Source organism: Zonotrichia leucophrys, chromosome 13 (genome assembly GCF_028769735.1).
Source record: "Zonotrichia leucophrys gambelii isolate GWCS_2022_RI chromosome 13, RI_Zleu_2.0, whole genome shotgun sequence".
Taxonomy (NCBI): Eukaryota; Metazoa; Chordata; class Aves; order Passeriformes; family Passerellidae; genus Zonotrichia; species Zonotrichia leucophrys.
In genome coordinates, this window is record NC_088183.1 from 10,507,274 (window position 1) to 10,522,081 (window position 14,808).

At 48.5% G+C, this 14,808-nt stretch overlaps 1 protein-coding gene across 5 annotated transcripts in view; it reads right to left on the reverse strand.

Moving 5' to 3' along the window:
* Positions 1-14,808, reverse strand: part of ACSL6 (acyl-CoA synthetase long chain family member 6) — a 57,619-nt gene that overhangs the window by 38,557 nt on the left and 4,254 nt on the right. The window contains exon 1 of one of the 5 annotated variants that reach the window (XM_064725266.1): positions 7,884-7,916. The exons of 2 other annotated variants lie outside the window; for them this stretch is intronic. The gene's annotated coding sequence lies outside the window, so the exon portion shown is untranslated. Of the gene's footprint in view, positions 1-5,442; positions 5,627-7,883; positions 7,917-14,808 lie in introns of those variants that run through there. 2 more of the 5 variants (XM_064725265.1, XM_064725264.1) reach the window with 2 other exon arrangements.

A 14,808-nucleotide genomic window follows, 5' to 3' on the forward strand; every position in this document is an offset into this window, starting at 1 on the left:
CCTCTGGATAACAAAGCATCAGGAAGCCAGAGCAAGCATTTTAAGTTTCATACCAAAAGGGAAAAGCTCAACAACTCCGCTGTCTCTGAAGTCTGTCAGTTGCCTAAGGCACAGTAACAAAAAAGCTCCTCTAACTGCTGAAACATCCTGAAAAGGTTACCCAGCACCAGTGTGAGCCAGAGTCATGAGGTTTCATTGACCAGGCTAAAACCCTCAGCCTGTGGTTGCAGAGGATGGAGTTCAGATGGGAAAACCTAAATGGATATTTTTGTACTCAATATCCTCCCCATCACATTCCTCTTGTTCCCCTTATGCCAATGTAGCTTCTGTGTGCTCACCTCAAGTGAGCTCAGGCCATTCCTCCAAGCTAAAACATAACCCAGCCAGAAGGAAAAGCAAACCACCACAGTTGTGGGGTTTTCTGGCTGTCTTCAGCTCTCTGGAGCCTGCTCACAACTGTGCCAAAATCAGCACAGGGGCTGCAAAGTTCCATCTGGGGAAACCAGAGCCTGATCCCTCCCCGTTGGCTTCCCTGGCTCACAGGCAGCACAGCCCACAGGAGCATCCCATTGAGATGGCTAAAGCAGGAGAGAATTTGCCACTCAGCCTTATGGCAAAGCTTGCAGGTGGTGGCAGTGAACCCTGCACATGCTTTCTGGGCTTGTGCTGAAGTGCCACGTGCTGCTGGCATTGTCCCACAGGGCTGGAACCTGACAGAGCATTGTGGGGCTGCTTTTGCCAGGGCTGGGGCTTTGCTCTGCACACTGCTCACAGAACATCTGCAGAGCTCCCCCTTCCCAAAGGTATACTCATAAGTAATTGTCAACTTCAGTTCTCATGAAGAATGAGGTTTGTTAGGTTGGGTTTCAGTTGTTTTACTTTTTTTACTGACATTGATGGTTGATTGTCCCATATACTATATGATTCCTGAATACTCTGTGTCAGGCAGCAAACAAACAACTTAAAAATGTCATAAAAATAGTTATCTGGGGCAGAGTACAAAGAGAAGCACTGAATGGAAAGGGAGAAGGGAGCTGCACCCCTGACAGCTGGCTTGGCAGAGAGGAGATGCGAAGGTGCTTTGCAAAGAGCTGGATGGCTTGTTGCCAGGGAAAGTTTTGATGTTTGCCTTTTAATACTGAATTTAAATAAACCTTAGTACAGTCTGTAGAGGCCCTGGTCCAGCTAAGAACCCCAGTGACCTGAATGCTCTGCAGCAGTGTCGGTGCTGGGCAGTGCAGAGGTGCAGGGACCCAGGAGGGATGCACTCCCCTCCTCAGCTCACTGCCTGGCCCATTTTCAGTCTCTCCACATGAACATGCCCTAGCCAGGCTCTCTGTGGCCATCTCACCCTACAAAGCCCCTAGGCCATGGCTGGGTGGAGGCATTTGGGCACAATGCCAGGCAGGGAAGAAGGTGATACCACAAGCATGCATTGCCCAGGCTGCTGAGGGCTGGCTCTGCTGGCCCCACAGCAGGTCACTGCCACACAAGGACACACATGCAGGCAGATTCCTGCCCTGCCAGTTGCTCTTCATGACCGTTCACACCCTGCCCTTGGCTGCACCTGGAGGGTCACTGTGTGACACTGGTGACAGGGATACAGGGACAGTGATGAAGGGAGAGCCTGGCTGCTCTCCTGCTGCACACACAAACTGCAGGGGTCTGATTCCTGCTGGCAGGGTAGGATGGATGATCCCAACTCACCCCACTGCTGGACTGGGCCATGAGGGGTCCCTCACCTTATGCCCATGCTGGGGCACATGGCTGTTGGCACAGAAATTACTGTCCTGCTATAGTATATCAGAAAAAGTGGTTGGTGTATAAGCAAATCCCCACTTGGCATGACCAGATGGCATCCTGGGGCCAGGGTGGGGTCCTGTCCTCCCTGCATGGCTCCCTGACCACCACACACCCATCTCCAGCCCTGCCTGGAGCACAGCTTGTGGAGCCCACTCAGGCTGGGATGCCCCACCATATTCCAGGCCTGCCAGGGCAAGGAGTGCTCCTGAGCATCTGCCCCTTCCATCACTCCCACACCCACCCTGCCCTTCCCAGGCACCAGCACAAATATTTGTGCACCAGTCCAGGGGTACTGATCCAGCTGCAAACCTTCCTGGGTTCATTGCTGCCGTTTCTTTTGGCAGCAGCACCAGAATAAATGGTTTCTGAATAACACTCTGAGGATCCTGCCAGCCAGTTGCATTCAGGCAAGCATGGGAGTGCTTCATCCAAAGTGACACAGAAAACTAAACAAGCTCATAACAGAAAATCTTCCATAATTCTTAGGACATGACACAGTGGCATGCCCAGAGTTAATCCTGCAGGGAAGAACAGGAATGTTTTAAACACCTATTCCAAGTCAAGTGTTAACCTGCCTTGTCTCTCTGACAGCTCAGACTGGACCAAAACACTTATTTGGTCAAACTTCAATTTTGTGTTGCCTTCTGCAATATCAACAATTATGTAGCAAGTGTTCACAGCAGGGCTAAGCAGGCCAGACTGCAGCTGGCATTGACTCCAGCCATGAAGATCCTGGAAATTTGGCCTGTTGCTGTCTGCAGGAGGTTGTCTGTGCATTATCACACCACAGATTTTCATCTTCTGCTGCAGATGTAGAGAGAGACCTCACAGTTTGGGCCATATGACAGCCAAACACTGCCTTTATTATTATAAGGAGCAATTCTCTTTATGCCAATCCTACAGCTTGAAGAGCTCCAATACTTACTGACCTGCCACTGCAGTTAAAGCAAAGTCATATGAAAAAGGAGAGGCCTGAAAGGCTCTGCCAGCTCTGTGTCAAACACATGCCCATGCAGACAGTATTACAACTGTCACACTGGAAACTGAAACGAGAAAATGACATTAAAATGGGAGCATACAAAAAAGTAACAGTAGTGTCACTAACCATAACAAATAGAGTTGCATCCCTCTCTTAGAGTAATCTGACTGTAATTAGACCAGGTTAGTTAACAAGAAAGTGCCCTGCAAGTTCATGGGATCACAGATGGGTTGGAAGAGACACTGAAGATCACCCAGCCACCCCCCACACAGTGGGCAGAGATGCCCTTCACTAGGGCAGATTGCTCAGGGCTCCATCCAACCTGGCCCTGTAGCTGTAGTGCTTTTATAAAGGACCCTGTCTGCACAGATGGGAAGGAGTGAGGGGGTACCAAAGGTTAAGTCCACATGGAGAGAGCAGAGTTTTATCCAGACCCTGTGCACACAGAACTGTGACTGCCTGAATCCGCTCCAAGTTTTATCCCAAAACAAACCAGAAACTGAAGGCAGCTTTGAAAGTTGTTCAAGGCTTATTTGGCAACCTTGCAGTGCAGTGAGGGGCAAGAAAATAAAGAGGCAGGCCTTGTGCCAGAAACCCAAAGGAAGGCAAGTGCCCCCTGCCCCTGCAGGTGGGGGACAGCAGCAGGGACACAGAGGGGCAGGAGCAGCCTGATGCAGCAGCCTTGCCCTGCACAGACCTGCCGGCTCCTGCCGTGCCCTCTGCCTGCCTGGGCCCGGTGCCAGTAGCCTCCAGTCAGAACTGAAACACACTGCCTGCAAGAGCCAGAGCTTCTCAAAATAATCTCTTCTCTACTCAGGAGTATCACCATGCTTTTAAAGGAACACAACTTGATGTTTCTCTCTTGCGTGGTATCAGTAAAAGCAGAGTGATTAGTGCAGAAAGGCTCCTGGCATTAGGGACACTCAGTGCCCAGGTGCAGCAGGTTTTTCCAGGAGGCCCCACAGTGCCCACAGCCACCCCTGCAGCTGACCCACCACATGGCACAGCTCCAGGGGGAGGCAGGGACCCTCCACCTTCCAGGAGGCTCTCTGAAACTGCTGAAAGCATCATCCTCCCCTTCTCATCACATCTCCAACCTGCTCTGTCCCCAGCATGCCAAAGGGTGGGATGCAGCAGCAACAGGCACATACACAACAAAGCAAGCCAGAAAACACTCTATGTCAAGATAGGGCATTTCATGGCTACAGATAAGGTTTTCATGTTCTGTCCCTGACACCAAGGTGCACCCCCATGAGCTCTCACACCCCACACAGCAGCAGGCTCATCCCATGTGGATGGAGTATGCTCATGGTTCTATGCTTGAGGAAAGTGGGACAGCACAGCATGGAATTAGGAACATCACACACTACACTGAATGCTTGCAACCTACCACTGCTGCATAGCTTTGGCAAAGGCAAGTTTTGTCACCAGCTCCAGGAGCTCCCTCAGGCAGGGACATGCATTACAAAGAGCCTGCACTGAAGTCTGGATAGCTGAAAGTTGAGACACAGAAAGCATAGAAACCAGCAGGATGTCACAGAATTCCAGTCATTTAGGTTGGAAAAGCCCTCTAAGATTATCGAGTCTAACCATTCCCCCAGCACTGCCAGGCTTGCCACTAAACCGTGTCCCCAAGTGCCAAATCCACACGTTTGTTAAATCCCTCCAGGGATGGTGACTCCACCATTCTCCTGGGCAGCCTCCTCCAGAGCTGAAAAATTCTTCTGATGAAGAAATTGTTCTTAATATCCAACCTAAACTTCCCCTGGCACACCTTGAGGTCACTTAATCTTGTTCCTCCATTTGCTGCTTGGGAGGAGACAAACCTCCCCACCAGCTTCAACCTCCTTTGTAGAGTGATAAGGTCCCTTCTGAACCTCCTTTTCTCCAGGCTGAGCTCCCCCAGCTGCTCCTTATCCAGCTTGTGCTCCACACCCTTCCTCAGCTCCGTTGCCCCTCTCTAAACAAATTCCAACACCTCTATGTTTTCCTTGGAGTGAGGGGCCCAAAACTCAACACAGGATTTGAGGTCAACCACAACTAAACAGGTGTGCCGTGCCCCACAGAGCTCCCACTGTGGGAAACAAGCCTGGATCTGTAGGGTCAAGAGTTTGGGGCAATGAACTAAGAGGGGCAGCGTCCTCAAGGGAAGCCGCAGTGCCGGGCTCCGTCTCTGCATCCCAGTGAATTTGCCCCCACGCAGGCAGAGCTGTCCTCCCCGCTGATCCCAGGGCTGCCGGGGATGTCTCCAGCCCCAGGGCTGTCACCCCGCAGCCCACGCGGGACTGCGCCGGGAGCTCCAGCCGGAGCCGGGCAGGAGCTTTTCCCGCTAAGGCTGCTGGAAACGCGAACCGCGGGAAAATGTCAAAGCCACGTGCCAGTGTCCCCCAGGAGCTGTCCCGCATCGCCCCCAAGAACGAGCCCACCCCCCACAGCCCCGGCTCCCTCCGCACCGCAGCTCTGCCCCCGCTCTGCTTTGGCTTGGCTCGGCATCCCGGAGCCCGGCTCCGCTGGAGCCCGCGGGGCCCCGGGGATGGGGGTCCCGTGTGGAGCCCCCCGGGCCCTCCCAGACCCAGCAGAGCCCTGCCCGGACGCAGCTCCCGGATCCCCCGGCTCCTCAGAAGCACTGTGATAATAACAATGAACCCGCCGGGACTCACCATCCGCCTGTGCCGCCGCTGCCCGCTCAGCTCATGGCCGGGGCTCTGCCCTGCCGAGCCCCGCACAGAACTGCTGACTCCAGGCCGTCCCTCCCCCTCCCATCCGCAAACGGCCGAAAGAAGTTAAGCTTGGCTAATATCGGCTTAGGCTGAATTAGCGCAGCAGCAGCGGCAGCGATGCCCGCTGTAACCCTTGAGCTTCCACACCCGGCGGTGGGAGCCGCCTCCCAGAGGATAAACCCACCCTCTCCGCTCCTGAATATTGCAGTACTTTCGCACATCTCCGTCATACTGGAGGATTTACAGGCTCGAAGAAACGCTTCTGGGTGTAAAACTGTAAAACCTTTCTGCAACTGCGCAGTTTAAAATTAGAAACGGCTTTTTTTCTTTTTTTTTTCTTTTCTTTTCCTTTTTTTTTTTTCTTTAGGGAAAGTCATCATAAAAGAAAGTTTCTGACATTGAGAAAGTCTGTACCACCAGTTCAGGTCTGCTGAAATAGAAACTTCATAGGTCTGATATCGGCAGATATTTAAATGGGCAGATGGTGACAGGACAAAGAGAATGGCTTCCCACTGACAGAGAGCAGGGTTAGATGGGATATTGGGAAGAAATTCTTCCCTGTGAGGGTGGTGAGACACTGGAGCAGGCTGTCCTGGGAAGCTGGGGATGCCCCACCCCTGGATGTCCAAGGCCAGATTGGACAGGGCTTGGAGCAACCTGGTCCAGTGGAAGGTGTCCCTGCCCATGGCAGAGGGATTGGAACTGGATGACCTTAAAGGACCCTTCCAACCCAAAACATTCTGTGATGATCGAGTAGAATAAATACAAATCCCTTGAATCAATAAAATAATAAGAGTAACTATTGCCAGTAACATCATCCTTATACTGCTATATATATTAACAGAAAAAGCCCAACACCCCTGGTATTCCAGCCCAAACCAGGTTTTGTTAATTTACACTCAAAATAGCAAGAACAGAACTTTGAAATTCATTTGTCATGGTAAATTACTGACATTTACATTTGAGAGATCTGGCTGAGATACTCTCAACTACAAGAGCATTCCTTTCAACTGGAAACCACCAGACCAACAGGGTCTGATAGCTTCCAACTCCCCTCTCCTGAGCAAAGATAACATGGGTGTGCCACCCCTGGGCCCCCTTGCTCCATATCATCACTTCATTTACTGCTCATTTTTTACTGTTCAATTCCTGCTTATGACTCTGGCTGTTAGGAAGGCATTTGAGGAGTCCTCCCTTCTAGAAGCTGAATATCTGGCATTATTAACACTGAAATTATTGTTTTTCTCAACTACTTTTTTTCCTGGCTGGCTCTCCAGAACTGCTTGGCAGAAAAGGGGGTAGCAGAGGGTGAGAAGCTGACTTACTATTACCATAGTTAATAAAGTTTCTGTCTGACCTGTCCTAAATTTTACTTGTGATATTGGAGTTTGTAATAGAGAATTTTCAAAGAACACTTAATATCCATGAATGAAGAGACTGTTTAATGAGATTTCAAGCAAGATTGTAAAATATCGCTCCTTTGGGTCACATGGAGGATGTTCTGCAATCAGGCTTAATTCATCAAAGTGCCAGAGTGGGGCAGGGAGTACTAGACTGAATGGTCTGCAGGTGCAAATCAGCATCACAGTGCTGGCTTAATGGGACCTCAGCAATATTCACCAGCTCAGATTCCTGCCCCTTTGTTCTTTATGAGCCACAGCTTGACAGAATCTTTGTAGCCAGGAAAATATTTCAGGTGTGTGAACAGTTCTGGGCTGGCTGGGTGCTTCAGTGCCAGTAGCCCACAGTCTCAGCATATCTGTGTTCATGCTGAAATGCCCTAAAGGGGAGGTGGGAATCCTGATTTCAAATGAGTATTGGATTAAAACCACCATACTGTGCTATGGAACTCTTCTTTCAAGCTCCTGCTGGTAAGGGCTGGTCTTGCCTACCAAGATGAAGCTCACTATGGGCAATATGCCCTCAGTATAAGTGGTCAGACTGAGTAAAACACGTTTCATGGTAGAGTCTGACCCTTTTACCCGCTCTGTAAGTACCCTGAGCAGTAATTCCCTTTCTCTTGTTTTGCTTTCATTGCAGTACATACGCATATGGACTCACTCTCTGAAACAACCATTGGACATATCTGAGGGAGAACAAAGAGAGGAAGCTGGATGTGGGCTGCCAACTTTAAGGGAAAAATGATGCAAGCATACTTTTAAGTAATAAACTGAATAAAAGCTTTCACTCTGCCCCAGATTTTTCTGCCAGGTGATTTGCAGGGCAGAGTGATGGGGACAGGGCTTTATGGGAAGACAACCTAATTTTTTGGACTCACAGGCAAGAGAAAGCATTGAGTAGCAGGGATGTTTATACTAGTACAAAGGAAATTAGACTTCACCTTTTGTGCTAAAGTCTAAAGCCCAGTAAGACCCACTTACCAGTAAAATCAGTGGAAAGACTTCAAAGAACTTTGCTGGGATTTGGCTGAGACCTGACCCATCCAGAAAAAAAAAAAAAAAGATGTATCAGTAAATCACAGTGCATTTAATGCTCCCAGCCAGAGTCCTATAAAAGAGAGTAACCTATGGAATCTCTCTATGCTTTTCTACTTTATCAAAATTAATGAGAAACGCAGATTAAGATTGAATTTTAAACATTGCTGCTTTTAGCCAGGAGAATACAGGATAGGACATGGTGTAATAGTTTTAAACTAAAAGATGGCCAATTCAGACTAGATATAAGGGATGATTTTTTTATAAGGAAGGTGGTGACACACTGGCACAGGTTGTCCGGAGCAGCTGTGGATGCCTCAGCCCTGAAAATATTCAAGGTGCGGTTGGACAGGGCTTGGTACAACCTGTTCTAGTTGAAGATATCCGCTCATTGTAGGGGGGTTAAACTACTAGTTTACTACTAGATGAACTTTAAAGGTCCTTTCCAACACAAACTATTCCATGACTTTACACAGAGTCATCAGAGCAGCTAAATGAGGCTGTGCCACCAGGAAACCACACAGAGCCGAGATAGCCTGGGAGCTACCATTGCTCTGTGGAAGAGTTCCACTTCAAAATTCTGAGCATAACTCAAAAAACCCCAGTTGCTGCTATGGTTTTCAGGACATTCCCATAAACCAGAGTGATAGCTTCAGTTACAGAACAGAAATCCACCAACAGTATCTCTACATTCCTGAAGGCCCATCAGTGGAAAATTGTGCCTCAAGCAGAAATAAAAAAATGCCACTAATTCAAATAATGTGTAAGAAAGGGGAACTTTACTGCTTTGTGTGTCTTTTTAGTGGTCTCCTTTTCTATATCTTCTGGTCAGGTATTATGATTTTATGTTTATACAGCCTATATTTTTGACCATTTCCAAAGAGCAGCAGGAAGGAAGCATACAGCACAAACAGTGGATTAATTAAATAATTAGGAACATTAATATTATGTTACTGTGCTAGTGTTTCTGCCTCCTCTCCCTCTAGCCCTCAATTTCCTTACACCACAGGGATGCCAGCTGATGGCAAGGTAACAAAAATAAACCCAGGATGATGAATTTATTGCTTATGCATCTCTTCCCAGCTGTCATCCTCAGAACACTTTACAGGAACCCAGAAGCTCAGTCTCCACACTGCAGCTGAGCGTGGTAGGTGCAGCACACAGTGAGGTGCAGGGGCCGTGTCCTGGCCCAGTCCAAGGGGGTCTCTCCTGCATCCTGGCATGTCAGCAGGGCTGGCATCCACCAGCCAGAGACCCCAGCCACATCCCACACCCAGCTTCTGTTCCCCTGGCAGCAAGGGCCTGGCACTGTGCCGGAAAATGAGAGAAAAGGGGGGATTTGGCATCATCTCATGGAGAGTTTTTGAGAAATCTGTGGTTGGGCTGTGATTTGAGATGTCCTTAAATAGTCCAAATTAAATACTTCACTGAAGTATTTTTTTTCTCCTGACACTAATAACAAGCAGTGACATTGTTTGAATGATTTTTAAACATACGGTTTATGTTTCAGGATCTTTGTTGTCGCTTCAGAGTTTCTTATTTATTTCGTTAACTAAAGCAGCAATTAGGTTATTTTTATTTTTGTTTCTAAAAAGTTCCCTTCGCTGATGCCACATCCTCAAGCAGCCTGCACCTTTCTGTCCCTGACACAGCTGTAACTTGCTTTTGCTCTCCTGTTTTCACAAGTACTTTCAAATCACCCTGAAGACATTTCTGTCCGTGCTAAATTTTGCAAACTCTCTGCAAGTCAGTCTGTGGCTGTATTCACAGAAGTGAATTTTCAGTTCAAATGTATATGGCACATTTTTGCTGACTTTTGTCAGGGCTTTCCCTGTCTCCAGCCTCCTTCCCCATACCTGCTGCAAAAACAGCCTTAAAATCTCTTTTTCTGAATATTTTAAGCGTCCAAGATGCTGGAACCAGGTTCCAAAGGGTTAAGATGGAGGAGGCCCCCAGACGGCTTATTCTGCGGGTCTCAATGACACAGAGCTTTTGCCTTTTCAAATATATTTAACCAAATAAAGTGAATAGAGGATATGCAAATGCCTTTCCCGAAAGGAAACACAGCCGTGAATTGTTGTTGGCAGGTCAGAGCATCACACCACCCTCAGCAGCCTCTCAGCTGCGGGAGATTCGGGCTGGAGGAGGTGGCGGCACAAAAAGACCCTTTTCAGGCAGAAAAAAAAGCAGGACTCGGGTATTCCAAGGAGACAGAGGGAGGAGGTCACTGGGCATGGCTCCTTCAGCATCTCAAAGCCCTGGTTCCCTGTGAGGGTGGAGAGGCCCTGGCACAGGTTGCCCAGAGAAGCAGGGGCTGCCCCATCCCTGGCAGTGTCCAAGGCCGGGTGGGATGGGGCTTGGAGCAGCCTGGGTTAGTGGCAGTATCCTGTAGCAACACGAGTGGGTGTGCAAGGGAGACCCACAGTGAACAAAGGTTCAGGGGATGTCAGAATGCTGGCACAACTTGGGTGACCTTTTGCAAGTTGGTGCTCACAGGCCAGCCACAAGCTGCTCTCAGCTCCAAGGAGCTATTTGAACATTTGGCTGAAGAAAAGATAGTTCTGAATGAGATTGCCTGGAGTTATGGAGAAGGGTTTTACCTAAAACTGAGCTGTATTGGTATCTTGGTTTGAAAGACAGGTGTCTGCCAAGGAAGGCAGGAACCTTTCCTGGAATTCCCTCCAAATTATTATAACCTTGAAGTAAAGGAGCTTTCAGGCACAGGTAGGGGAAAGCAATAACAGCTCTTTGCCGGTGTGTGTGTGTAAGAAGGCAAACCAAGGGCAGCAGCAGCAGCAACAGCAGCCACTGCCATGAGCAGGAGCCGAGCGTGGCCTCCCCTGAGCCCAGGGCTGTCCCTGCGCTGCAGTTCCGGGCACGGCCAGCAGGGGCGCTGCTGGCTCCCGGCCGGGCAGGGGCACTGCAGTGATTTCCCCAGGCCCGCAGGGGGCGCTGTGGCGCGGGCTCAGCCCCGCTGTGCCCGGGGTGATGGTGGAGACCGGGAAAAGGGGCTTCCCTGGCAACTCCCCAGGGGCAGCCAGGCCCAGTGCCCTCCCAATGGCGAAATGTCACCATGATATTTTATGAAAAATCCCTTCGCCAGGATTTTTTCTCCTGGGGAGCTTCAGCTTCTCCCTGTTTTGTTGCTTTAGAATGTGATTTGGAGAATTGTTTATCCCAGCATGTGAATTGTCTTTATTTAATGACCAATCCCAGTCCAGCTGTGTCTGACTCTCTGGTCAGTCACGGGTTTTGATTATTCATTCTTGTCTAGCCTTTGGATGTATCCTTTCTTCTATTCTTTAGTATAGTTTTAGTATAGCAGTCTATCATATATCATATCATAATAAATCAGCCTTCTGAGAACTTGGAGTCAAATTCTCATCTCTCACCTCGTCCTGGGGACCCTCACAGCACCACAACAGCGGAACCCCGGAGCGGCGCTGGAACAGCAGAGCCCAGCACACCCACTGGCAAACAAAGTGCAGCATGAAACCCTAAGCAGTGGCAGAGGCAGAACAGCAGGCAGTCCTGGCAGGCATTGGGTGTCCGGCTAAAGTGTGGCAAAAACCCCAAAATAATACCAAAAAAATGGCCAGGGCTGTGCAGCAGCAGCTGGGCTCCCACAAGCAGCCAGGAAAGGCTCTCTCAGAGGGGCTCAGGGCCCTGGGTTTTCCCCTGGCACACCCCAGTAGATGGTGAGGGCTTTTTTCCAGTGAGGTCAGGGGTTGATAAGGTCTAACAGTGCTAATACAAGCAAAGGCTCACCCATGGTAGGAGAAGCATTAAAAGACTGAATTGTTGGAAACAACATAACTTTTAAATTTTTATTTTGTCTCTCTAGTTACGTTTGACTTGACTTTGCCTCAGAGAAAGGAATTTTCTTTAGTTTTTTTTAGATGTACTATCACTCTAAGGAGATGGGTTTAACATACCAACAGTCTGAGAGCAGCCCAAAGACACCCAGAAAGATAAAAGGCCATCAACGGAACATCAGCGGCCACCTACGAATATCTACCCTCACAGGAATATCTACCACCCTCACAGGAATATCTACCACTCTCTGCTACGGAAAGGACTGATAAGAAAATCGAAGAATCGAGATTTAATCTATATCAGAAGCAAAGAAATTTGGATCCAATGGAAAACTGAACATTAGGGCTTGCTCAACTCTTGACCAATGTCCTTTGAAACAGTGCATCTCTATGGGTTTTGACTGTATAAAGTTTGGGGAGAAATCCTGCAAAACACATGTCATGGAATGATTCTCTCTGCACACCTGGGCGATGTGTGGATAAGATTATTTCTGTGGTACATCCTGGCCAGATCAACATCCTGGCCAGAATAAATTCCCTCCTCCTCCCCGCATCGGTATATTTTGTTCTCTAAAGTACCAATCGTTATCATCTCTTGGGCATCGAATGGGACAAAATTCTCTGAGAGAAAGAAAAAAGAAGGAAAAAATCCCAATCTCCAATTTAGTAATTGGAGATGCTAAATAAAGTATATTTAACATCTCAAAAGAGGTTCTAATATATTTGTCTTTTTTTGTCCATCATTGCAAAGAATCTTACTACAAACTAAATAATATCCTCTCCACTTCTTACTAAGTACTGTTTTCTGCAGAAAAGACATTAAGTCTGCATCATTTCTGCCTTCTGTAATTTGACTGCTTAGATCACCTCCAACTAATTTCAATCAAAAGCAGAATGATTGACTGTTTCCTAGATAATTTTTCAGAGGAAAAAAAAAGTTAAATCAGTTTAGCAATCTGTGTGCTGGTTCCTGTGCCGAACAGCTCATACTTGCCCTTGGAGATGGGGGAAAAAATAAAAAGAATGCCAACTTAGCAAATGTCTCAGTGCTTTGCCCGCTGTAGCATTTGGCTGGGGCCATCTAGCAGCGAGTGGGACACCCCAGTGGTACAGCGATGTCAGTGTGGCTCCTGAAGCTGCTTTTAGGCATTTCATAGCCCTTGGAAAGGAATTGCTTGTTGCTCTGGAGGCAAAGAGGAGCAGGGCTCTGACCCTTACCATGTGCAGGCCTTCCCTGAGGAGGCTGTTCCTGAGCCCTGTCCCTCCCTGGGCACCATCACTGGCCCACAGGGGTGGGCACAGCCCAGGGGCTGCTCTGCCTTGTGCACGGGGACAGCTCAGCCCCAATTTCCTAAGAGGTGGGAGAAGGAAAGGTCATTTCAGCCAGCCCCTGTGATTCTCAGCCATGAACAAGCACAGTGGCTTGACAAGGAGAGGCAATTTTCCATCCAACAGCAGGTCAAGCAACAGCCCAAAGTGAGCCGTGGTGCCTTCTACACCCATCCATGCACTGCCTGTGCTCTCAGCAGGGAAAACTCATCCTTTCCAAAGGCAAAAGATGCCAGGCTGAAGAGGGGGCACAGCCCCAGGAGCAGACAGGACAGGGCAGATATCTGTCACGTAGGCAAGAGTCCCAGAGAAAAACAAATAGCAAGGCTATTGTTAGCAAGTCTCAACATCATGTTGGTATCCAAATAAGCAGGATCTGGATTAGTCGTATGCAAATATGAGAGGAAACTTGGAAGATTTTCCAGTAGTTTCTAGAACTTTCCCAAATGAAAATATGTTCACAACAGGGAGAGTCACACTTATGTGGAAGGATCAGCTTACATGACACCACGTACCAAGTCCCTGCCACCTCAGCACTTCTGCTTCTTGACCCAAAGTTGTACCTTAATAGTTACAGAATCATTATGGTTGGAAAAGCCCTCAAAGATCGAGTCCAATGGCTAATCCAGCGCTGCTAAACCCACCACTAAATTAAATCCCCTAGCACCACATCTACATATTTTTTGAACACTTTCAGGGATGACAACTCCAGTACTTCTCTGGGCAACCTGTTGCGATGTCTGACCACACCTTCCATTAAGAAATTTTTCCTAATATCTTTGTTCTGCCAGAGGAGGTTTGAATTAAAGTCCCATTGCAGTGACTGATCTGGCTGACAGCTTTGGTGTGGCTGTCATTCCTCTGTGGTCAAAACACAAACTCGGGAGGCCAGGTGAAGCATCCAAGTGTCTGTTCCCAGGTGTAGGACTGATGCTCCCCTCCTTGCCATCATCAAACCCCTCACCAGTGAAAGCAGTGAGGGGTCTCTTAGAATCTGGCCACTAAAAGATGGATTTACGCTGGTAACCCTTCACCTCTGCCACAGGCAACAGTGGGCAAAAGACCCTCTGCTGAGGTGGTTTTTCCAAATAACCCAGCATTTGGAATTTCTGCTCCTGGGCCAAGTGACGCACTTGGCCACAGAGGGAAAGGTCACCTAAAAACCCCCAGGTGCCTTTGGAGCTCTTACTCTCAAAGAGGTCAACTCATCCAGCGTGGATTTTGCAGCATGACTGCACAGTGCTTAGTGGAAACTCCTCACTGCCGTTCACATGCGGTGTCTCTGAGATTTTATCTACACAACCAAAGCCACTTTGTTGAGCAAATGGAAATGTGAGCTGCGCTCTTGCAAAACCATGGCACACAGGTCTGAATAAAAAGACTTTTCTTCCCTGAGCTGGGGCTTTCCTAGAGATACCATGATTTCCATTGAATGACACACTTTTTTTGACAAGTGACATTTTCTTCCTGTGGTGTGGAAGATAATGACTTGGACAGGTTGGTTGGATTTAGCTCCTTTCCATGTTTATGGGATTGGAATATCCCACACAACACAGAAGACAAAAAAACCCCGTGTGGCTGACTAATTCGGGGGTTGTGGGGGAATCACCATGGGGTCTTGCCAAAACCTTGCTGTGGACTCAGCCCAGGATAAGAAGGGGCTGCATTTTCAGCCATGCTTTTCTGAAGTATCTGCTACACACTGTAGCTGAAGCAGCTGCATCACT